Source organism: Neovison vison, chromosome 2 (genome assembly GCF_020171115.1).
Source record: "Neovison vison isolate M4711 chromosome 2, ASM_NN_V1, whole genome shotgun sequence".
Classification (NCBI taxonomy): domain Eukaryota; kingdom Metazoa; phylum Chordata; class Mammalia; order Carnivora; family Mustelidae; genus Neogale; species Neogale vison.
This window is the reverse complement of record NC_058092.1, coordinates 182,265,953-182,289,418: the sequence shown is the minus strand read 5'-3', so window position 1 is coordinate 182,289,418 and position 23,466 is coordinate 182,265,953. Positions and strand designations below refer to the sequence as shown.

At 37.3% G+C, this 23,466-nt stretch overlaps 1 protein-coding gene across 1 annotated transcript in view; it reads left to right on the top strand.

The window, feature by feature from the left end:
- Nucleotides 1-6,555: 6,555 nt before the first annotated feature.
- Nucleotides 6,556-23,466, top strand: part of LOC122899251 (catenin alpha-3-like) — a 216,606-nt gene continuing 199,695 nt past the window's right edge. Inside the window, exon 1 of the mRNA XM_044236823.1 lies at nt 6,556-6,648. The gene's annotated coding sequence lies outside the window, so the exon portion shown is untranslated. The remainder of the gene's footprint in view (nt 6,649-23,466) is intronic.

Here is a 23,466-nt window from a genome sequence, read left to right as displayed (position 1 = left end):
TTTTAGGATATTAAAAAAGCACATTGGGAAATACTTATAAAGAGGGTGTCAGTTCTGATGGGCTTGAGAATCATATAGATTCAACCAGGAAAAAGAAACTCTTCTTTTTGAGAAGCAATAAAAATCTGTAGAGACACACCTCACTGAATTTCTTTGTGTAAAACAGCATTTTCTTCTTCATATTTTCTTCTTCATATTTAGGTGAGACTTGGCTTTTGTGCATTTGCACAACTAGAAAATTTACCATATTGGTTTTCTCAGAACAAAGAGACAATTTGTCTCAAAGGCAAATTTAACCTGGTACTCTTTGAAGGCCAAACGTGATTCTACCTTTTAAATGATATCAGTCTTACTGTATCCCTCAATGAGTACCTCTAGGCTAAGGTGCTACATTACTTTTTATTTATATTATCCACTACTAGCTCTTGAGGTTACATTCAGAAAAATAAGACAGTTTCTATAACATTTTAGAAGTTGTATCAGTGGGGCATCTGGGTGGCTCAGTAAGTTAAGTGTCCAACTCTTGGTTTTGGTTCAGGTCATGATCTTGGGGTCCTGAGATCAAGCCCTGCTCCTTCTGAAACAGATAAATAAAAAGAAAGCTGTATCAAGTAAAATGTATGTTTAAATACATATCATATTACATAATTTGATCAATAATTACAATAATTACATCTTTTGTTTAAACAGTTTGAAACAAAAAGGTTTCTAGATGTCCTGTATCTCTGAAAATGATTGTGATTTTCAAAGCTGCAAGAGCAGGTTTTTAGAACCATCAATACTAGATCTTTGGTTGATTAATATATTCAAGGGAGTGATAGGGTGCTTAATTAATAAAAGAAATGTCACCAAGAAGGTCTGTGCTGGCAATTTTCATTAACAAGTTGAAAAAGAAATAACAAAGTAATCAATGAACTAAAACAGACGTGATTGACTGTAATTACTGTGCTTGTTAAGGTTATTGACTAACAGCAAGATGGCCTGTCAAAATTGAGACATGGCACTTTGAGAAAATTAAATGAGAAAAATTAATGAGAAGAACATTTGTTTTTGCCTCTCTGTTATCACCAAGGAAATAAAGTTAATGTGTCAATTTCAGTAGTGATGAACTAGTTAAACCGAGATTTTTAATTTTAACTCTAAGTACACCCTGCTAACGTTTAAATGCTGTATTTGAGTTTTACATAAAGTGAAAGAGAGGGTGAAGAAGAAATTTGGTGGTAAATATACAAAGATAACATGCAAGACATAACTCTTTTGTGTCAGGTCAAGGTAGTAGCTGTGAGGATGGAGAGGCAGTGGATTTGAGGGACATTTGATAAATAAAACTAGTAAGACACTGTTCTCTTACTTTTCTGGTATCTTTTTTATCTGCATCCAGGCAAACATAACTCCCTCCAGGAAAATTTCCTGGATTATCCTCTTCTCCTAGAGATATCTTTCCCTCCTTTGAAATCTCGTAGATATTGATGCATCACTTTGTATTAAGTTAATTTAAATATGCCGTACTGTAATGGACTTGCCACTGCCCCTAGATTTCATTTCCCTGGTGAAGACAGCATAAGTAAACAAATAAATACATGCTCAAGGTTTTGGGGGCAGTGAGATAAGGTAATCAGATAAGTGAGAGGGGGCAGTGAGATAAGGTAATCAGGCAATACCTGCATGAAAAGGAGCCAGACATATAAATAGCTGGAAAGAAATGATTCCAGACAGAGGAGGAGTAAGTGCAATATTCCTAAGGAGCATAAGCTTGGGTGTTTTGTGAGTAGAAAATGGAACTGAAGTCAATGAACTAGGGGCGAGGGTGCTGTGAGTCAAAGTAGAAGAGGTTGTTGATAGGAGCCGGATCACAGAAGGCTTTGTAGATTTGTTAAAGAACTTGGATTTTCTTTCTTTCTTTTTCTTTTTTTAAAAATTTTATTTATTTGACAGAGAGAGATCACAAGTAGGCAGAGAGGCAAGCACAGAAAGAGAGAGAGAGAGGAGGAAGCAGGCTCCCTGCCAAGCAGACAACCCGATGCAGGACTCGATCCCAGAACCCTGAGATCATGACCTGAGCTGAAGGCAGAGGTCTTAACCCACTGAGCCACCCAGGTGTCCCCCCCCCCTTTTTTAAACTAGTAATAAGGCATTGGATGATATTAAGGAGGAGAATAACATGAGCTGAACTATGTTCGGAAAGATCATTTAGATGCTTTGTGGAGACTAGTTTACAGATGCCTCAATTTAGCTGCAAAAGAGGAGATGGGGAGAAGCGGATATATTAAAGATAACTTTTGGAAGTAGGATTAGTGGGAATTTTTGATGACTGTGAGGGAAAAAAAGGGTTGAAGGATGATTCCTAGGTTTTGGTTTAAGCATTTAGGCGATGAAACCAGTTACTAGGATATGTTAGTAGATTTGAGAGGCATAATCAAGAGATCTTTTTTGGGATATAATAAGTTTGAAATGTCTATTAGGTATCCAGATGGGGAAGGCAATTGGATGCTCTGGGGTTCCTGAGAGAGGTCCAGCTGGGGACACAAATTTGGAATTTGTTAACGTATGGATGTAGGAGTGGTGTATCTGGTGCACTAATGTGCCTTCTCCAGTCTCTGCCTGTCCTTTTGCTTTGTTGCATCTCCCTTTCTCATTCTCGAATGACATACTGGTAGGTGCCATAATTTCCCTGCCGTTAGTGCAGTGCTTTCAAGATGGCTTAGTCCAGTTTAAAACTTGCACTTTATTCCAGTTTAAATCTTCTCTTTTTCCTTCAGCATTGACCAGATGTCTTCTCCAAGGACTTGGCAATGGGAAAGGGCAAGACTGATTTTTTTGACCACTTCTGTTCTCGTATCTTCAAGAGGAAAGATTTAGTTGGCCTTGTTCCTCTAATTTTTCAAATCCCCTGACTTTTTCTATAGTGTTAGGGGCTAGGAGAGGAAACAGGAGGGGAAGAGCCTATAACTTCTAACTGCTTCTTAGTGAGCCCTGAATGAGGTGTCTCTCTTCAAATATTGGAAATTCGTTAACATAGGTGGCTTAATTTTTTTCTTTTGAGTTTGGTTGCCAATTTTGCACAATAGGAGAAATACCACTTGACATCTTATTACAGATCTCCTTTAAAACTGTGGGATTGGATCAGATAACCCTGAGGTGACAGTATGATTTGGCCACACAGGTGTTGGTGGTAGACTTAAAAGTGGCCCTCACGGTAGTGAAGGAAACAGAAATGGGTTATGGAGTGAATGACAGGTGAGAATGTAAGAAGGGCAAGCAGCTTATTTAGGAAGTATTGTGATGAAGGCAGCAGAAAGTAGGAGGAGCTGTAGGGTGAAACTAATAATTTTGTTTGTTGATATTTTTAAAGTTTGAGGTCTTGTGGTATATTTTTGTGCTGATCATTAGAGAAACGGTGATAGTGTGGTACATGAAGTGAGAAGGAAAGAGTGGAGTCCTTGAGAAAGGCGGAGAAGAAGGGATCCAGAGCAGAAGAGGAGGGATTAGTCTTTGATAGGAGCAAGGGTACTGCTCACATTGTAGTAGGAGAGGAGCTGGAGATGCTGGGACTCAGTGCTGGTGGTTTTGTAGACTTGATGATGAGAAGGCATGGGACTTCTTCCCAGGGGGCTCCTGTTTGTTTTTTTTTTTTTTTTTTTTTTTTGTCTGTGAGATAGGAGAGTTGGTTAATAGCTAATTACAGGATGGGTGGGAAGGGAGAGAGTTGGGAAACATCTTTTTTGCTGCAGCATATAAGACCTTTGAAATAGGAGCAGATTCATTTAGTTTCATCTGAAACATCCAACAAAGTGCCAGTGCTATTTATCATATATTTTTGGTATAAGATCATTTTATTTACAACAGACAAATTATCCTTAACTTTAAATCTCTTCTTAAAAAGGTGTTATAGGTGTTAAGAAAATCACATGTTTTTTTGAAGCCCCAACCTACAATTGCCTGAAACATTTTGAGGTATCATATATAGAATAAAATGGACTCATGGTTCATGCAAAAGCTACATTCATTCTTTAAGGTATTTTAATGAAAAGAAAAAAAGGTATTCTATTCTTGTTGAAGAACTGATTGTATCCTGGAGGGCTTATTTTCCAAGAGGGGCTGCTGATAGAGGTAGAATTATTTTCTTTTTGGAGGCTTCCCTTCTGTGCCTCTGATGTTCTAGCTGGCTCCTAACATAGGGCTCCACATCAAGGAGCTTCTCGGTATATGTAGTTGAGTGACTTTGTCTGGGGCCAGAGACACACTTTTGATTACCTCAGGATGATTGCTACAACTGCCGTGATTTATTCTGTCTCTTTTGTCCTTTTTTTTTTCCAGCTCCTTTACCCTTAACCTTTGTTTGCTTGCAAGAGGAATGTGAGCCAAAATTTTAAAGTTTGAAAAGTATAAAGAAAGGAAACAAGTAAATAGGGAAGGAGAATAAATACTGAACAAGACTGGGCAAGGTTACAAGAAGGAATTACTGTGAAAACCTGGAAGGGGGCCAGGATGCAAAACGCAGTAGCTGTGTAGTTTACAGGAACTATTTAGTGTTCAGCATGCTTCAGTGATCACCCAGAGAAAGCCGGTTTTCTCCGGTTTTGTCTGCTGTCCTATAGTTAGCTATGGAAACTTGACATAGGTGATCTGTATTTTTTCTCAGCCAACTGATATAAATATAGGGATTGTGGGGCCTCTGCCTATCAAATCTGACGTGATTTGAATTGCTAGGACAAGGACCTCTTGTGGCCGGAGTGGGAAATACTTCAACTGAGAAAAAAAACCTGGGAGGTTACATTTTTATGAGGCAATTAAAACAAAACAAAACAAAAAAAAAATAGAGCTCTTTAGAATCACATTTCAGATATTTAATTGTTTTGATAACACCAAATACTGTAATTGCATCTGTATTTTATCTATGAGAAGTTTAATATAATTTGAAACACTTCAGATTTTATCCATTTAATTCACCTATCCCCTGAATACAGAAAGAATAGGGGTTTTCATTTTCATTTTGCAGATGGAAAAGAGAAGTACAGAGCAGGTAAGTAACTTATTTGTGGTTTTACAGTGGGGGCAGAGTGACTTATAATAGAATGTGGTTATTTTATCTTGGGTTCAGTTTAACAGTCTGGGTTTGGAAAACATTCATTATTAAAGCTCTAAAACAAAAACTTCTATTTTGCAAGTGTCAAGTGAATTCTTTATTCAAGAAAAGATGGATTGAGAGACATAAAACTTACTCTTTGTTTTCAGTGTGAAAAGAGGCTATTCCTAGATTCTCCAGGGGGAAAAAAGCTGCTTTAAAAAAAAAAAAAATTTGGGAGGACAGTATGTTAGCAGCTAAGAATCTTTAGATAAATATAATGCCAATTGTGCACAATTTAAAGGAAGCTACATAAAAATACAGTTATTTGTAAATTTTTCTAGAAATCATACAAAATTAAGCCCCTTTCATTGTTGATTCTCTCTGACAGTCCCCAGACCCTGCCTTTTCTGTCGTTTCCCTAATAATTGTTCTAAGAGTGCCTGTGGAGCTAATACACAAATGCTTCCTTTTTATTTTTATTTTTAATTATTTTTAATTTCTTTTTATTTTGAATTCAGCTTTTTAAGAACAAGAATGCTTAAACTCAAATGAGTAGTTCTTTTATTTATTTATTAAGTATATAATTAGAAAAATTTCAATGCCAGTATAGTTAACATACAATGGAGTAGTTCTTTTTTAAGGGACAGTTACCACCTGTTGTTTTAGAAGCGGTTGGAAGAAAGTTGCAGAAGTGGTAATGTGAAGGAAATGTGTAAGTTCAGGTGAGGAGTCAAGGAACTGATGAAATGATAAAGCGTAAGTGAGATTTGTTCTGGTGAATGATAGGGTATTGAGGAAAAGGATATCAAAAAAAGGGAAGAGGAACTATGAAAAGAATAGCCACAGAAATAAGAAATTTTGTTGGAGAAGACTTTTTTGGTAACTTTAACAATGGTTTCACCTGTGGAGCATTTGGCAAATCTTCACTGTACACACCTTACTAATAATTATGTGGTTTTAGTGTGATACCCGGGGCAGGTGTATCTTGCAACAGGCAAGGTTTCAGAAGAAAAACACTATCTCAGATGTGACACATCATCCTATGGTATTGAAGACACTGAATTTTACATAATTGATCTTTTGATGTGTGGATTTCCTGGACTCCCGTTATTCCTGCTTTATCATTTTTTTTTTCCACTGTCCATAATTCTAGCCATCAGCTTTAATTAGATGTAAAGAGGCCCTTATTTTGGAAAGGGACTAGAGAAATGCAAATCTAACTTATTCAGAGCTTCCTGACAGCTATGTTTGTAGATCTCTAGGCAAAGTATGTGTCTGGCCTTTTTCAACGAAGTATTTTCAGTAACAAGTTGTCAGTGAGGTCAGTGACTAGCAGTTCAGGATTAGATACCACCCACCCTGGTTTGTAACCTCCCCTTTCTTTCTTATCCTGGGTGAATGACGCTCAGCTAAAGTGACTGCCCCACTGCCACTGCCTCTTAATTTGGTACTCTGTAACTCTGACTAAGAAGCCGTCTTCTTCTTTTTATCCGCCCCCCCAAAACTCTTTTTTGGAAAATTCCCTACAAGAGCCGATTTTTTTTTTTTTAAACATTTACTTTATAGAAAGCAACAGAAAGGTAAGAGTCAAGTTCGTAAAGAGAAGAGCTGGACTTCAGTACATTCTTGTTTCTTCGTTGAATTGCTCTGCCTTAGTTATATATTGTAGGCTTAAAATGTGGGGTTTCCTTCTGATTAAAGTACATTACATTGTTATATAAAATGGGAATGTTTTGAGTAGTTATGATGAGAAATGTAGGCTTTCATGCTAATTTTAAAGTTATAAATAACTTTCAAACTAGTGCCAGGGGAAGCTAGTAGCCAAGGTCGTGCTTTGCATTCAGAGAGTTTCTGGCTATAAAAAGCCGATTGCAGTACTGTGCAGGAAAAGATAAGATATGGCCTGGATGCTTGTGCTTTGGCATGGGGCTGGGGCAGTAGGAAGCAAAGATAGAAAATCTTTGAAGGGATTTTTTACTTTCAACCAGAAGCTTGTTCACAGTAAATGGAAGATTTTTCAAATGAGACCGTGGCAAAACTGTAATTCCTGAATTTAATATTTGTCTCATGTACTTGTTTTATAATGGGCAGTAGCATTAAGAGGTAGAGTTCTCTCAGAACTGTTTCACCACCATTTATAATCAAATAAAAATCACATTGTGTAGGATGTAATCATCAATAATGTAAAGAAAAGGTCACTGTTTGATGGAGTCTTAGTGATTGGATAGTTGCTTTCAGTTGTGCTGAGGATAGAACTGGAAGGAATAAGTTCAGATAGAAACCAGAAGAGATTGTTTAGGCATCAGGAAAGTCATTGATTGTGCAGGTTTTGAGTCACGGTTATACGACACTAAGAAAGCCTGTTACAGTGTCTTTGAAGATACATGAAATCCACTGATGTGCTCAGAACACACAAGTACAAAAAATAAGATTTCAGATTAGCTCGGCTTCTGGGTTTGTTTCATTATTTAGACAGAACGAAAGCTTAACCTACTGAGAATAGTTATGATTTGGGGATGTGGATTATTAACAGTTAAATTTGAATGGTATATTTGGATGTGCTATTAAAATTTTAGTATCCACTATAAAAAATGACCTCAGTATTAGCAAAGGTAATTAGCAAAGTATTAGCAAATGCTCAGTAGTAGCAAATTTATTAAATGGAGACACCCAAAATACAGATAGTATAGACATAGCTTTTTTGTTACCCTCCAACAGATAGTCTGTGTCTTCCTTCTTTTTTGAGTAAAATTTTGGGATTTTATAGGAAAACTTATTTTCTTTTCATCATAAAAATAATATGAACCTTAATGCCATGACCAAACCCAATAAAGTTCACAATAATTAAATTAAAAAAACTAATATGAGCATGGAAATTTGGAGGAACTCTAGGAATTATAGGAATTTTGGAAGTACAGAAAAAAAATTGCCTGTAATCTCATTGATGTATTTCCTTTTAGTCTTTTTTCTCTACATGGCTTTAAAATGAATTGCAGTAGTACTGTAGATAAAATTTGGGACCTTGCTTTTGTATTTAATATTATACCAAAACATTTTCCATGTATATTCCCTATTTTATATAGATGTTATTTTAAATTGCTGTGTAACATTTTTCCAAGTTAATGGATATAATTTTATTAGTTATCATTGAATACCCAAGTGCTATGGTAAATATCTTTGTGAGTGTGTGTATTTATTTTATTTTATTTTAAAATTTTTATTTATTTATTTATTTATAGATTTTTATTTATTTATTTGACAGACAGAGATCACAAGTAGGCAGAGAGGCAGGCAGCGAGAGAGGAGGAAGCAGGCTCCCTGCTGAGCAGAGAGCCTGATGCGGGGCTCAATCCCAGGATCCTGGGATCATGACCTGAGCCGAAGGCAGAGGCTTAACCCACTGAGCCACCCAGGTGCCCCATGTGTGTGTCTTTATTTTAAAGATCATTTATTTAAGCTGTATTTAAAAAATTTTTTTTTTAAGATTTTATTTATTTATTCGACAGAGAGAAATCACAAGTAGATGGAGAGGCAGGCAGAGAGAGAGAGAGAGAGAGGGAAGCAGGCTCCCCACCAAGCAGAGAGCCCGATGTGGGACTCGATCCCAGGACCCTGAGATCATGACCTGAGCCGAAGGCAGCGGCCCAACCCACTGAGCCACCCAGGCGCCCTAAAATTTTTTTTTATTTTATTTGAGTATAGTTGACACACAATGTTACATGAGTTTTGGGCGTACAACATAGTGATTCAACATTTCTATATGTTATGTTATGCTCACCACAAGTCTAGCTGTTGTCAAAATACCATGCTATTAGATCATCTACTATATTCCCTGTGCTGCGCCTTTTATTCCATGACTTACTCATTTCATAAATGGAAGCCTGTATCTCTTACTCCTTTTGCCCATTTTCCCCCCACCTGCCCCAGCAACCATCAGTTTGTTCTCTGTATTTAGTGATCTGATTCTTCAAGCTATATTCTTTTTTTTTCCAATTTATTTATTTTCAGAAAAACAGTATTCATTATTTTTTCACCACACCCAGTGCTCCATGCAAGCCGTGTGCTCTATAATACCCACCACCTGGTACCCCAACCTCCCACCCCCCCCGCCACTTCAAACCCCTCAGATTGTTTTTCAGAGTCCATAGTCTCTCATGGTTCACCTCCCCTTCCAATTTACCCAAAAGCACATACCCTCCCCAATGTCCATAAGCCTACCCCCCTTCTCCCAACCCCCCTCCCCCCAGCAACCCACAGTTTGTTTCGTGAGATTAAGTGATTCTTCAAGCTATATATATATTTTTTAAAGATTTTATTTATTTATTTGACAGAGATCACAAGCAGGCAGAGAGGCAGGCAGAGAGAGAGGAGGAAGCAGGCTCCCTGCTGAGCAGAGAGCCTGATGCGGGGCTCGATCCCAGGACCCTGAGATCATGACCTGAGCCGAAGGCAGAGGCTTTAACCCACTGAGCCACCCAGGCACCCCTTCAAGCTATATTCTTAAATGTGGACTCAGATTAAAGAGCATTTGAGTTGAATACAAAGGTGGTGATTTTTAAGAAGATGGTTTTTTACTGTTTTTAAGTCATTGTAAAATTCTTTGTCTACCAAATGATAAATTTATTGAATGTCTCTGATATGTAAAACATTGTTATCAGGTATGTAGATTGCAATATACTAAGTGTTTGGAAGGATAGAATCCCCTGTTTACAGAATTTCAATTTACCAACTTTACAGATATCAACAAAGCTACATGTGAGGAAAATGCTTCAGTTCTGCCTGAAACCAACAGATACTATTATTGACCATGTTGTTTTGGACTTTAGAACAGTAGAATTTATTAATGACTTCTGTTAAAGGACCATCTATACATTATTCTGATTTATATGAATTTTATGATCTAGCTGTGACAAAGAAATAGAATTAACGATAAATACTTCAGTTACAATAAATGTTTGGAGAAATTAGAAGTATTTAGAGAAATACTTCAGTGAAAAAAAAACTGATAGAGGGCACATACAAGAGCAGAAATTCACTACTGGGTTTTTCTACTTAGGGAAACATGAGAATGGAATAGGGCATTCTAGAGCTGGAGTCAGGGAAGAGATGAAGTTTTTTTTTTTTTTTTTTTAAGATTTTATTTATTTGACAGAGAGAGGTCACAAGTAGGCAGAGAGGCAGATGAGCAGAGAGCCCGATGCGGGACTCAATCCCAGGACCCTGAGACCATGACCTGAGCGGAAGGCAGCGGCTCAACCCACTGAGCCACCCAGGCGCCCAAGAGATGAAGTTTTAATTTGTTATTGTTGAATTTGGAAGTTATGGTTGTAGAAATAGACTATACTGAAGGCAAAAAGCTAAGGAATTGGAGGTCAGTAAAACTATTTGATTTTTTGGAGGGAGTGGCTTTCCAGAGAAATCAAATTAGAGAGAGTAGAGAGATTATTTGGTGGGAGGGGAGGTGAGGTATAGGGTTGTGAATTCTTAAAGAGTATGTTTTGCCTGTATTAAAAGTTTTTTTTTTTTAAATTGTGAAGTTTTCTTTTTCTGTGATATTTAGAGGAAGACCAAAGCTATGGAAGGATGTAAATTCCCTTCTCTAATTCCTATGAACTTCTGTTGGTGTGTTGTTACTCTTGCTTTGGGATAGAAGGGATTAAGATTTGAGAAGTTGGCAGTTCAGTCTTGCCTGAAGAGAAACTTAGGTACTTTGTAATGAAGACTTAAAAAATAGTGTTTGCTTATGGATCGTTGGCTCTTGGAAATGTTAGTCTAGAGACTCAAAAAGTGTGATTTTCAGATTTTTGTTCAGATACTAGATTTTAAGTGATATGGTACCGTGGGGCAGAACTCCCGAGTTTAGTCAAGTTGCAGATCTAATGGAAAGTGACAGATACTTGAGATTACAGAATTTTTGAAAGTGAACAGGACTATTAGCTATTGCACATGATTTTCCCATACTTAATTACTGTTTTTAACAATGTTATTGGTGCCTGGGACACAGCCAATTTAATCTGCTACCAATTTAATCATTAGCTTCCATGGTTTGAGAAATTATTTTGAGTTCCTATGTGCCAAATTGTAATTTAGGTCAAATTTATTTGGCACCCCCTCCTTCCTCCTGGACCTCTTTTCCCCATCTTCATTCTCCCAGACAATATACTTGGGCTGCTTCAGGTTCCTCCATCAGTGGGGAAATAGATTTGATGGAGAGGGCAATGTTGAGTGCAAGGAAAGTTCCTCAATTAGTGGAACTCGAGCATTTCAGGCTCTACATTAGCTGTATTCAACATATGATCAGCAGTTCTCAGTTCTGTTACTGGTCCATGAAAGGAGAAGTTTCTAATGGAATGTAAGTCATCTATGCTCTAAGACTTTGTAGCAAGACTTTTTTGATGAAGGAAATAGTCATTCATTTACATCCTTGCAAGCTCCTTATATCATTGCAGACTTGTGCTTTGAGTAGCATTGCTTAAATTACACTGTACAACATTTATCTCCTCAGTCTATGCATTTGGCATAAAGAATTGGGATCGAGGTGTACAATTAAATAGATGATAAATGATTTACCAGGTCTCAACTGATAAAGGTTTCTGGTATTAATGCAAAGTGGCCCTGGGTTAGTTCACTGAGAACCCTCAGAGTGACTGAGAGGCAGGGTTGCTGAAAGTACTATGTTGGGTCTTCTCTGATATTGGCTTTGGAAGTAATTAACTCACTCATTTTAGATGACTTGAGTAGCAGACATTATTCTTAGTGCTGGGGATAGATACTCGTGAATCCAGTAAAGGCTCTGACCTCTAACGTGCGTTTGTTTGTGGCTGGGGATGAAGGGAGAGTAGGAAATAAAACCAATTTCTCAGTGATTCTCTGGGAGAGATATCAGTGTCCATCTTATTCCAGGGCTGGGGGTCATAGGTCATATTTCCATGGGAGTTTGCAAGATTGATTCGCTTTTTAGTTAGACCCAGCAATTCTTTTTTCTCTAGCATGAGGAAACAAAGGAATACTAGTTTTCAGAATCAAATAACCTGGGGATGGGCACTGTTGGTTGCCTATGCAATATCCATACATTATGCTCTTCTTGCTGGTTTACAGAATCCCAATTAGGTCAAGATAAAAAGGCATAATGTTGTACATATTGACCTGCCCTTTCCCCCCACTTAGGGCAGTTCTATTTAGTTAATACAGATGCATAGTAATTCATGTAGACCTGTCTCATTCTTTTCAACCTCATAGTATTTTATATGGATGTAGCATAATTCATTTAGTCCATTGTGTATTGATAGATGTTGTTTTTAGTAGTTTTTGTTTTTTCGTGTTGCTATGTTGTGTGGAATATCCTTGTTCTTATATCTTGATGTACTTTTATGAGTGTATATTTAGGATAATCTCATGGAAGTAGAATTACTGGGTCTAAAGAAATGCTTTACTATTTATTTTAAAATTTTTATTTAAATTCTAATTAGTTAACATAAAGTATAATAGTTTCAGGAGTAGAATTCAGTGATTCATCACTTACATACAATATCTAGTACCTTATAACAAATGCCCTCCTTTTTTGAAAAAAAAATTATTTACTTATTTGATAGAGAGAGAGAGTGAGCACAAGTAGGGGAGCAGCAGGGGGAGAGGGAGAAGCAGGCTCCCTGCAGGGAGCCCGATGTAGGGCTTAATCCCAGGACCCTGGGATCATGACCTGAGCTGAAGGCAGATGCACCCAACAAGTACCCTCTTTAATACCCATTACCCATCTAGCCCGTCCCTGCCCACTTCCCTCCATCAACCCTCAGTTTGTTCTCTGCTGTTAGGAGTCTCTTACGGTTTGCTTCCTCTCTGTCTCTTTTTTACACCTTCTCATATGTTCATTTGTTTTGTTTCTTAAATTCCACATATGAATGAAATTATATGGTGTTTGTCTTTTTCTGACCTATTTCACTTAGCGTAATACATTTCACTTAGCGTAATACATGTTGTTGCACATGGCAAGATACCATTCTTTTTGATGACTGATTAATATTGTGTGTGTGTGTATGTATACACATACCACTTCTTCTTTATCCATTCATCAGTCGATGGACACTTGGGCTCTTTCCATAGTTTGGCTACTGCTGATAATGCTGCTATAAACATTGGGGTGCATGTACCCCTTTGAATCTGTATTTTTGTATCCTTTGGGTAAATAGCTAGTAGTGCAAATCCTGGGGTAGGGTAGTTCTATATTTAACTTTTTTTTATTTTTTTTAAATTTTTTAAATTTTTTTATTTTATTTATTTTTTTAAAAGATTTTATTTATTTATTTGACAGAGAAAGATTACAAATAGGCAGAGAGGCAGGCAGAGAGAGAGAGGAGGAAGCAGGCTCCCCGCTGAGCAGAGAGCCCGATGCGGGACTCGATCCCAGGACCCTGAGATCATGACCTGAGCTGAAGGCAGCGGCTTAACCCACTGAGCCACCCAGGCGCCCTATATTTAACTTTTTGAGGAACCTCCATACTGCTTTCTAGAACCTCCATACTGCTTTCTAGAGTGGGTGCACAAGTTTGGAAATGCTCACTTTAAAATTTAAGTATTACCTTTAATTGGAAAAATCAGAGGGTTAAGAGTATGCAGAATATAAAATTTGACAGCTATTTTCATATATCTCTTCAAGAAATTTGTATCAGTTTACATCCCCACTAGCTGTATGCTGAAAGCTTATGTGCCCAATGCTAACCAGCACTGATGATACTCCTTCAAAAATTTCACTTTTGACAGTCTGATAGGTAAAAGTGATATACCTTGTTCTTTGGATTTGCATTTAACTAGTTATGAGGAAGGTTGAGCAATTTTTAAATAATTATTTAGCCCATTTTAAAATTTCTTTTTACATAAATTGCCTTTTTATATTCTTTGTCCATTTTTTCTTTTTCTTTCTCCATGGTAAATTAAGCACATTAATTTTTTGTCTTTTTACTATGTTGTAAATATTTCCCCCCAATTTGTTGTTTAGTTTTTGACTTTTTTTTTTTTTAGATTATTTATTTATTTATTTGACAGAGAGAAATCACAAGTAGGCAGAGAGAGAGGAGGAAGCAGGCTCCCCGCCGAGCAGAGAGCCCGATGCGGGACTCGATCCCAGGACCCTGAGATCATGACCTGAGCCGAAGGCAGCGGCTTAACCCACTGAGCCACCCAGGTGCCCCTAGTTTTTGACTTTTATGTTTTATTTTTAAATAATGCAGAAAATAAAATATATATATATTTTTTAAAGATTTTATTTATTTATTTGACAAGCAGAGACCACAAGTAGGCAGAGAGGCAGGCAGAGGGAGAGAGGAGGAAGCAGGCTCCCCGCCAAGCAGAAAGCCCGAGGCGGGGCTCGATCCCAGAACCCTGGGATCATGACCCGAGCCGAAGGCAGAGGCTTTAAGCCACTGAGCCACCCAGGTGCTGTACTCAAAATTTTAAACTTCTTTTTATGACTTCTGGGTTTTGTATTTCCTTTAAATGACTTTTTGCTTCAAATAGTATGCAAAAATGTGTTATAGATAATTTCACTTATACTTTTAGAATTTTAGTCTTTGCTACGTCTGGAGTTGATTTTGAACAAAGGAGTGAGGCTGGGAGTCAGTTTTATGTCAATTTTTCATCCAAATGTTTATTCATTTGAGCCAGTATGATTTATTTAAGAATAACTCTTTTTCCTGCCGATTTAAAATGTCATCTTTATCATAAGCTAAATTTATAATTAGTCTGTTTCCCAACTCTCTCTTCTGTTGCAGTAATATTTGTATCTAATTTTTATTTATTTGTTTACTCATTTATTTATTTTTATTAACATATAATGTATTTTTTGTTTCAGGGGTGCAGGCCTGTGATACATCAGTCTTACACAATTCACAGCACTCACCCTAGCACATTCTAATTTTTACCCAATCCATACTTTTTTTTTTAAAGATTTTATTTATTTGAGAGAGAAAGAGCAAGTGAGTGTGTGAGCGCATGACTGGGAGGGGCAGAGGGAGAGGAAAAAGCCAACTCCCCGCTGAGCAGAGAGCCAATGCAGGACTCTATCCCAGATTCCTGGGACCATATGACCTGAGCCAAAGGCAGACGCTTAACTAACTGAGCCATGCAGGTGCCCTCCAGTCCCTACTTTCTAAATAACTTCATTTTATGACATGTTTTAATACCTGGAAGGATTAATCCTTCTTTGTCTCTTTTCTGCCCCATTAGGATTTTCCTAGATATGATCACAAAATGTTAATTTCTAGATGAGTTTTCGTATAATATTTTATCTGGTGGTTGGGACACAGCTGACATTCAGATGGGCTTTTAAGACCCAGATCTCTAGGCTGGCTATATTGGATTTGGTTCTTTGGCCAGATGTGTTCAGGTCAGAATTGTACCACTGTCCAGCTTGCATGCTTAAAATTTGTTGTTGTTGTTGTTGTCGTTGTTTTATAAAAATGAACTTTTAAACTGAAAAAGTTATATTTGCACATCTATTTTAATTTTTAATTTTAACAAAGGGTGCTTTGGCTACAGTTCTTTATTGCAACCAACAGTCTACAGAGTTTCATAAATGACATTAGATAGTTCATAGACTCTCCAGGAGACTCAGGGAAACAGCCAAAGACGATGTGGCGGGAAAAATGTCCAGCTGTACCTGAGAGACAGTCCTGGAGATGTGTTAGCTTCCACCATTCTGGATTCTTGGGCTGGACACTAGAAGCGCCCCTTACAGTTTTCCCAGAAGTTATCTGATGCCTGCAATCTTTTATAATCTCACCCAAGCTGTATTTAGTTTTTGAAATCTAGAGGCGTGAAGCTGGGCCAGAGCTGGAAGGGTTGTTTGCATACCTATTGCGTCTGCCACAAAGGGTTGTATGATGAAAATAAATTTTCCTCCTGTCCTGACCCCAAAAACTGCTACCAGTTTCAGGTAGAAATTAAAAAAAAATTAATGTATCATTCTGTATCAGGACACATACATTTATTTCACTCTTTATTATAGCTGCCGCTTGGTTGAATTTAACCAATTTATTGCCCCACACTATACTGGAATATTTTATTGTTGCTCTGTATTGGTGAGGACTCATATTCCTCAGTAAAGCCATACAAATTGTTAAAATATGAAATACTTTAGTATCCCTTCTCTTCACTACTAGTAGTCTTCCTCTACTTGGCCTCTTGCCTGGTACCTTCCTTAGACCCAGCATTTAAAGGGTAAGCATTTGGCACAAAAGGGGCCTTCTAAGATCCTCTCCAGGCTAAACTCTGGTTGGAGCCTGAGCCATGCTGGTGGTTAAATATTTTTAGTATCTTTCCACTGCTAGGCAAATGACATTCATTTGGATTTTGTATATCTCCTAAGGCTTTTCCTGACCCTTTTGGTCACAGTTAAAGTCATACCAATGAAAGAATATATGACAATTTATTTAACCAGTCCCTAACTGATGCACATTTAGGTTGTTTTAGCTTTTCGATTAATACAAACAACACTGCAATCCTTGACATGCATCTTCACATACATGTGTTCAGATTCCTAAAAGTGGCATTGCTTTGTCTTTTAGACAAATATAAAATTTTACACATATTGGCAGAATGCCTTCAATAGAGATTTTACCAATACACACTGAGACCAGCAGTGTATGAGAAGCTTATATTTATCTTGTGAAAGATTTCCTAAGAGATTTTAAAAAGTTTTAATGAAACTAATATACCTTTTTAAGCAATGATATAAAAAAAGAGAAGAAAATTAAACCTCATTAGTATGAGTAGCTCTTAATGAAACTATACCAAGATATCATTAGATCATTGTCGTCTTCTAATTAATAAAATTTTGATACTGTGTTAAAATTTCTTGGGGACCAACATCAAATTTACAGGTTTTAATTTTTAGAGCCTACCTTTCCGATATATGGGGCAACATCCATCAGTTCTCAATGCCGTGATTACTCAAAGATACAAACAATAATTCTGTGATGATATATACAAATTTTTCACTGCTCTGTAATATAGTAGTTCTCAACCCAGGGTACTTTTGCTCCCCAGGGGACATTTGGCAATGTCTGGAGACATTTTTGATTCTCACAACTGGGAAGCTGGTGCTATTGGTGTTTCGTGGGTAGAGGCCAGGGATGCTGCTAAACATCCTACAACTCACATGACAGCCCCCACAACAAAGAATTATCCAGCCTAAAGTATCAGTGGTGCTGAGAGTGAGAAACCCTGTTGCAGTAGACTACACCTGGAAATGGACATTGATCTAAATAGTTAAATATTATTTCATTGTCTTTTATTCATTAATTTATTCTCAAGACTCTTGGCACAATCTTTTTGTTGTAAAGAGCGTACTCCTTGGCAGACAGTTTGAAAGCAAAGGCAAAATATTGTAATCTTCCTTCCTCTCTGTTTGTCAGTATCATGAACTCTGCCTGAGAGTGGGGCCAGCAGTTGTACATTTCTTGTCCTTCTTTCTCAAACACAACCTCAGGTTTTTATATTGTTTTGAGTGTTTTTCATAAGGCTTTGCTTATCTTAGGTTTAGTCAATAAAAGCCAATACTGTCCTGATGTGTTCATTCTTCCCATTCCCTTCTTCCTTCTTTTGTATGTCCTTTGAAAATCTCAGCTCTTTAGAAAGCTTCTTGTACACCACCTTGAGTCATATTTGCGGATGTTCTTTCCCATATTTTCCTCATGTGATTGTTGTAGTGGTCTTTATTTTTTGACCTACCTTTCATTTTAGAATCTCTGACTCTGGAACATGTTTATATTTTCTCTGAACTGCTCAACAATCTAAGATACTTGTCTTACTTTGCCTTGTGTTTTCTTCCTTGACTGTTGCGAACTCTAAGGTGATCTGTTCAGTTTTCCCCAAGGTTCCTGTCACTTTCACTTCACTCACATATTTCTCTTTGTTGGTAAGAATTAAGTCCAGGGGAGCAGTTCTATTCCTTGGTTCTTTTGCTCTTTGGATGTGGAATTGGCTGATAGAGAGGCAGCCAATAAAGGAGAAGAGTCGTTTCTCCAATTGTGACTTTTAAATTAATTTTTTTTTTGGTTTTGCTGATTTTTAAATTTTTTTTTAATCTTTGCTAGGTCTCTTGATTTTGACCTCTCACTTCAGTTTTCTTTTTCATTTTACTTGGTCTCTCTGTCACTTCTGTCCTAGAATTTGTGTGTTTGGGTATTTCACTGAGAGCACAGTGTAGATGTAGTCTAAATTTTCTGTTGAGGATGATTTCCCTTGGTATCTTTAAGATATTGTCTTACTCTTATGCTATATAGACTTTTGATTTTGGATTTTTTTCTGTCTGCTTGTTTTTAAAAGATGAGATTTTGTGGTGTTTATCATAAGTGAGCTATGTATATCCTCTTTGAGCTTAATCACTATCAACTTTGAATTACAGAATTTCTCTCTTAAATTTTAAATCTCTTCTCTCTTAAATCTCAGTATATTTCTGGGTTACAGAAGATATATACCCACTGGGGCAGCTACTCTCTTATTCATATTATTTGATCCTTTACTGGATCAAATATAGATCAAGTGGGGGGTGAATTTAACCCTAAATAATTGAAAGCAATTTGGATTCATTTTTCTAAGAGAGATGCATAAAACCTAATCTCTAGAATACCCTTCTGCCATTGTTTTTCTTGTGTCTGTGGCCCTCCTTTTGGGCTCTCATATCTCAGGGCACAATATATGTCACTCTTCCTTTCTCTCCTTATATCCCATATTGCATTTCTGGGAACAAAGATCTTCCAGCAGAGTATATTTAGAAATGTATTGCTGGGAGGTGACCAGGAAACACACCTGGTTATCTAAAAAGCGACTCCTTTCTTTGCAGTAATGGGGTGAGAACTGGTGTTTTGGTTGGTTCTGTCAGCCTTAGTTCTCTGATAGGATGTCAGGATGTGAGGGCCTGACTCTGTGGTTGCTTTAAGTTTAGGTACGAGGGAGTTTTAGTTGTCCCTCCCCCCAATTTATCCCATTCATGAAATATAGAAAATAAGAATGGCCAGATTTAGCAAAATACAAGATACAGAGGTTTGAATTTCAGATAAACAAGCAGTAGTTTTTTTTAAGTATAAATATGTCCCAAATGTTGCATAGGGCATGCTTATGCTGGAAAATTATTCATTATTTCTCTGAAATTCAAAGTTAACTGGAAATTTTGTATTTTATGTAGCAGCCATAAGGTGCCCCCCAGTGTTTTTAAATCATTGTGAGATATTTATCCTTTTGTTTCTCAGGTACTGGTGTAGGAGTGTCTTTTTCTGATTTGATAAAGGTTATCCTTTCCAGTCTTCCTTCACCTGAAAGGCTGGTCAAAACTGGGAGGAGTGGAAGAAACTCATAGAGTCTGGGGGCCTTCAGAGAGGAAAAGAATGAAGACCTGGACTTCTTTCTTTTACAATGTGTATTTATTACTAGAAACTTTTTAATGCATTGAACTGGTCCTGGATAAGAAAGAACCCAATAAGAAAGAACATCAGAGACCTTAAGCTATAATCCTTTTTATGGCCTGCGTTACCTTATCGGAGAAGCTGTTTGGGCTTGTGAGTGATTGGAGGCAGAAGGAGGCAGAAGGCCCTACTGACGGAACCACCATGTTTAGTGAACTGAGGCTATAAGTGTGGATGTCACACCATACCTCTGAGGGAGCAAGCTTGTTCTTTCTTGAAGAACCACTGGGGCCAATGTCGGTAATTGTAGCAGCAAAGGCAAGAGTGCAGCAGGCAAAAAGGTCACACTGGACTTCAGGGGATCAGTTTTCATCAGTAAACTGTTTCATCAGTTTACTGTTTACAGAAACTGTTTACTGATCAGTTTCATCAGTAAACAGAACACTGGCAGCCTTCAACAGGGCCCACTTGAGAATCATATTCTCTAATTTTCTGTCTCTGAGGTATGGGGTCAAGAGGGCCCTGGAGTTCTTGAACAATTTGAGGGATAAGAGAGTTACCCTGTCAGTCTGACAAATGGGAAGTAGTTTTAGTTTGTACTTTTCCACTTGCCCTTCTTGTATTTTTGTTGTTGCCATGGGAAGAACATGCTCCTGGTAGCTTACTTGTCTAAGAAAGATGAGAAACATGTACAACAGATTTAGATTCCAAAACTGTATCTTGTAGTAAGCCCAGCTAGGCCCATCTTGGATTAGCCAACCTAACCACCTAAAAATGCACAAGAGAGAATAAACCTTTTGTGCCACTGAGTTTTAGGTGTTTCGTTATGTAGTATTATTATGGAAATAGCAACTCATAGACCATTAAACAAAAATGACTTAGTATAAGATTTTTAGAAATAATTTTTTTTAAGATTTCATGTATTTATTTGAGAGAGAGGATGAGCTTAAGAGAGCAGGAACAGGCAGAGGGAGAGGGGGAGGGAGAAGCAGACTACCCACTAAGCAGGGAGCCTGTTGCAGGGCTCAATCTCAGGACCCTGGAATCATGACCCGAGTCAAAGACAGATGCTTAACTGACTGAGCCACCCAGGCACTCTGGATTTTATAAAGAATTATTTAAAAATTAATAAGGAAAAGAATAATAGAGAAATGGGTCAATGATAAAGGAAAAAGTAATTCACAGAAGAGCATATTAGAATGGCCAATAGATAAATGAGAAGATATTTAGCTTGTTTCACTAGTTACTAGATAAATACAGATTAAAATAATGGTGTATCTTATCGTACCTATGAGATTGGTAAAAATTTATGTATAGTAATAACCTGTAAAGATGCAAAACAAATGGAACTTTAATATATAGATGGTAGGATCTTTATGGATACAAAGAGAGACATATTAAGCAGGGAGAGGATATTTTCAGGGATTATTACTGACAAAAGATTATATATAGAATGTATAGGGAATTCTTAGAAATCAGTGAGAAAAATAGGCCACCTAGGAGAAAAATGGATAAAAAGTACAAGTAAGCAGTTCAATGAATGGCTGTCTAGTCAACCCAAAATAGATCACCAGTCACATTGGTAATCAAAAATGCAATTAAGACAACAATGAGGCCCACTTCATACTTCCTGTGTTGGAGAAAGTTGAAATGTCCTGCAATATCTTGTGCTCAGGAGGAGATGGGAACATGTAAACAAACCCACATGTTCTGCTGGTCATGTTATTTTGGAGACCAGTTTGGTAATATTTGTTGAAATTGACTATTCAAATGCTTTCTGACCCAGAAATTCTACTGCCAAATTGTATTAGTTTGCTAGGGCTGCCATTACAAAGTATCAAAGACTGGGTGGCTTAAACAATAGAAATTTGTTTTCTCATAGTCTAAAGGCTAAAAGTCCAAGATCAAGGTGCTGCTAAGTTTGGTTTCTCCTGAGGCCTCTCTTCTTGACTTATCCATGGCTACCTTTTTGCTACATCTGCAACATGATTACCGCTTTTTGGTGTCTGCGTCCTAATTTCTTCTTAAAGGACAGTGATCATATTGGATTAGGGCCCATCCTAATGGCTTTATTTTAACTTTATCACATCTTCAAAGACCCTATTTCTATATATAGTTATATTCTAAAGAATAGGGAATTAGAATTACAAACATGTAAATTGTGGGGAGGATGCAGTTCAGCCCACAACAGAGTGTATATGTTAGAGGGACTCTTGCACATCTATAAAAAGAAGCATGTATGAAAGTGTTTATTCTAGTGTTGTTTCTCATGGCAAAAAGTTGGATACTACCTAAATGTTCTTGACTAGGATATCGACAGATAAAATACTTTATAAATGCATCTGATAGGATGCTATAAATGGGAAAATAAACTAAATGAATTAAATTGATTGAGAACTAATTTTTCTCAAATAACAAATAGGTAAGAAGTTCAGAGCTGATGACATCAAGGACCTGTGCTCTTTCTATAGTTTTGCTCTGTCAGTTTTCCTCTTCAGCTTTGCAGTAACACTGCTTTATGTGCAGGCATCATACCAGAAATAGGAGAAGGAGGAGCTAAAGGTCATAACAACATTCTGATTCCCTTTTTTTTTTTTAAAGATTTTATTTATTTATTTGACAGACAGAGATTACAAGTAGGCAGGGAGGCAGAGAGAGGAGGAAGCAGGCTCCCTGCTGAGCAGAGAGCCCCATGAAGGGCTTGATCCCAGGATCCTGGGATCATGACCTGAGCCGAAGGTAGAGGCTTTAACCCACTGAGCCACCCAGGCGCCCCTCTGATTCCCTTTTTATAGGGAAAGAAAAAGTTTTGCCAGAAGACATCTCAGCAGACATCTGCTGTCACCTTATTGGCCAGAATTTGTCACATGCCATTCTGAGTTGCAGAGAAGTCTGGGAAATCTAACGTCCTGCTTCCATTGCCATGAAGGGTAAGAGAGAGCTGGACTATATGTTGCTTGAACTAACCTATGGTGCTTACCATATATATGCAATTAAATTAAAACAACTTAAATATATATTTATATTTACTTATTTATTTCAACATGATAGATCATGAAAACACAATGTTGGGGTAGGAGGAGACAGAGAAAAACAAAGTTGGGGGAGAGAGAGAGAAATAGAGACAAACAGAGAGATACAGAAACAGAGAAGGAGAAAGAGAGGAATTACAATACTGTTTATGTAAATCTGAAAAGCTGTATATCATTGTAAAGATGTATATCAAAAGAGTTATGGAAAGTTGATCAGAAGGGCATCCATTAACTAGTAAGGGGATGCCTATATGAGGGGAGGAGTGGAATGGAACTGAAGCAAGGGATATAGAATATGACAATATGAAAACAACAACAACAACAACAAAATAAAACAGGCTTTTCACAGACCCGTTCCATCAGTTGAACTTTATCTAAGGAGCATGATTGATTATGTCAATCTAATTCTGTGCTTTCACGATCCATGACCCAGAAAAGGCTGGGATGGTTTGGGGCATGTGTGTGTGAGTTACTCTCTCTGTTGGGCATGGTTTTTGTTTAGAGTTGAAGAAATGTGAATCACTATGCTTATGACTGAGTTTACTTTTTTTAACCTTACCCTGTGATGAGCTTTATTCTACAATTGGAGGCTTGATGGGAATGATGTTATAGTTTAAGTTTAGTGAGTATAACAGGTATTTGGACAATTTGGAGATATTATGAGTTTTGCAAAATTGATTGTCTTTGTACATATATTTCTTTTGCTCTATAATGCAAGTTTAGTAGACTTGACTTTAGAGAGCCAATGAGGGACACAAGTTATATAAACATGGCCTTTTGATAGTGAAATCCATCATTCTCTAGTTTTCTGTTATTATCTTTGGAAGTAAAGTGGGAGAAAGGATTTCCTTCCCTTTGCTCTAATGCGCCTCAGCGAGTGACTGGCTGGCTGCTCTGGAATGAAACATGTTGGCATGATTCCATAAGTCTTATGTGGGAACAAGACTGGAGGTTTTCTATTTTTTACTTA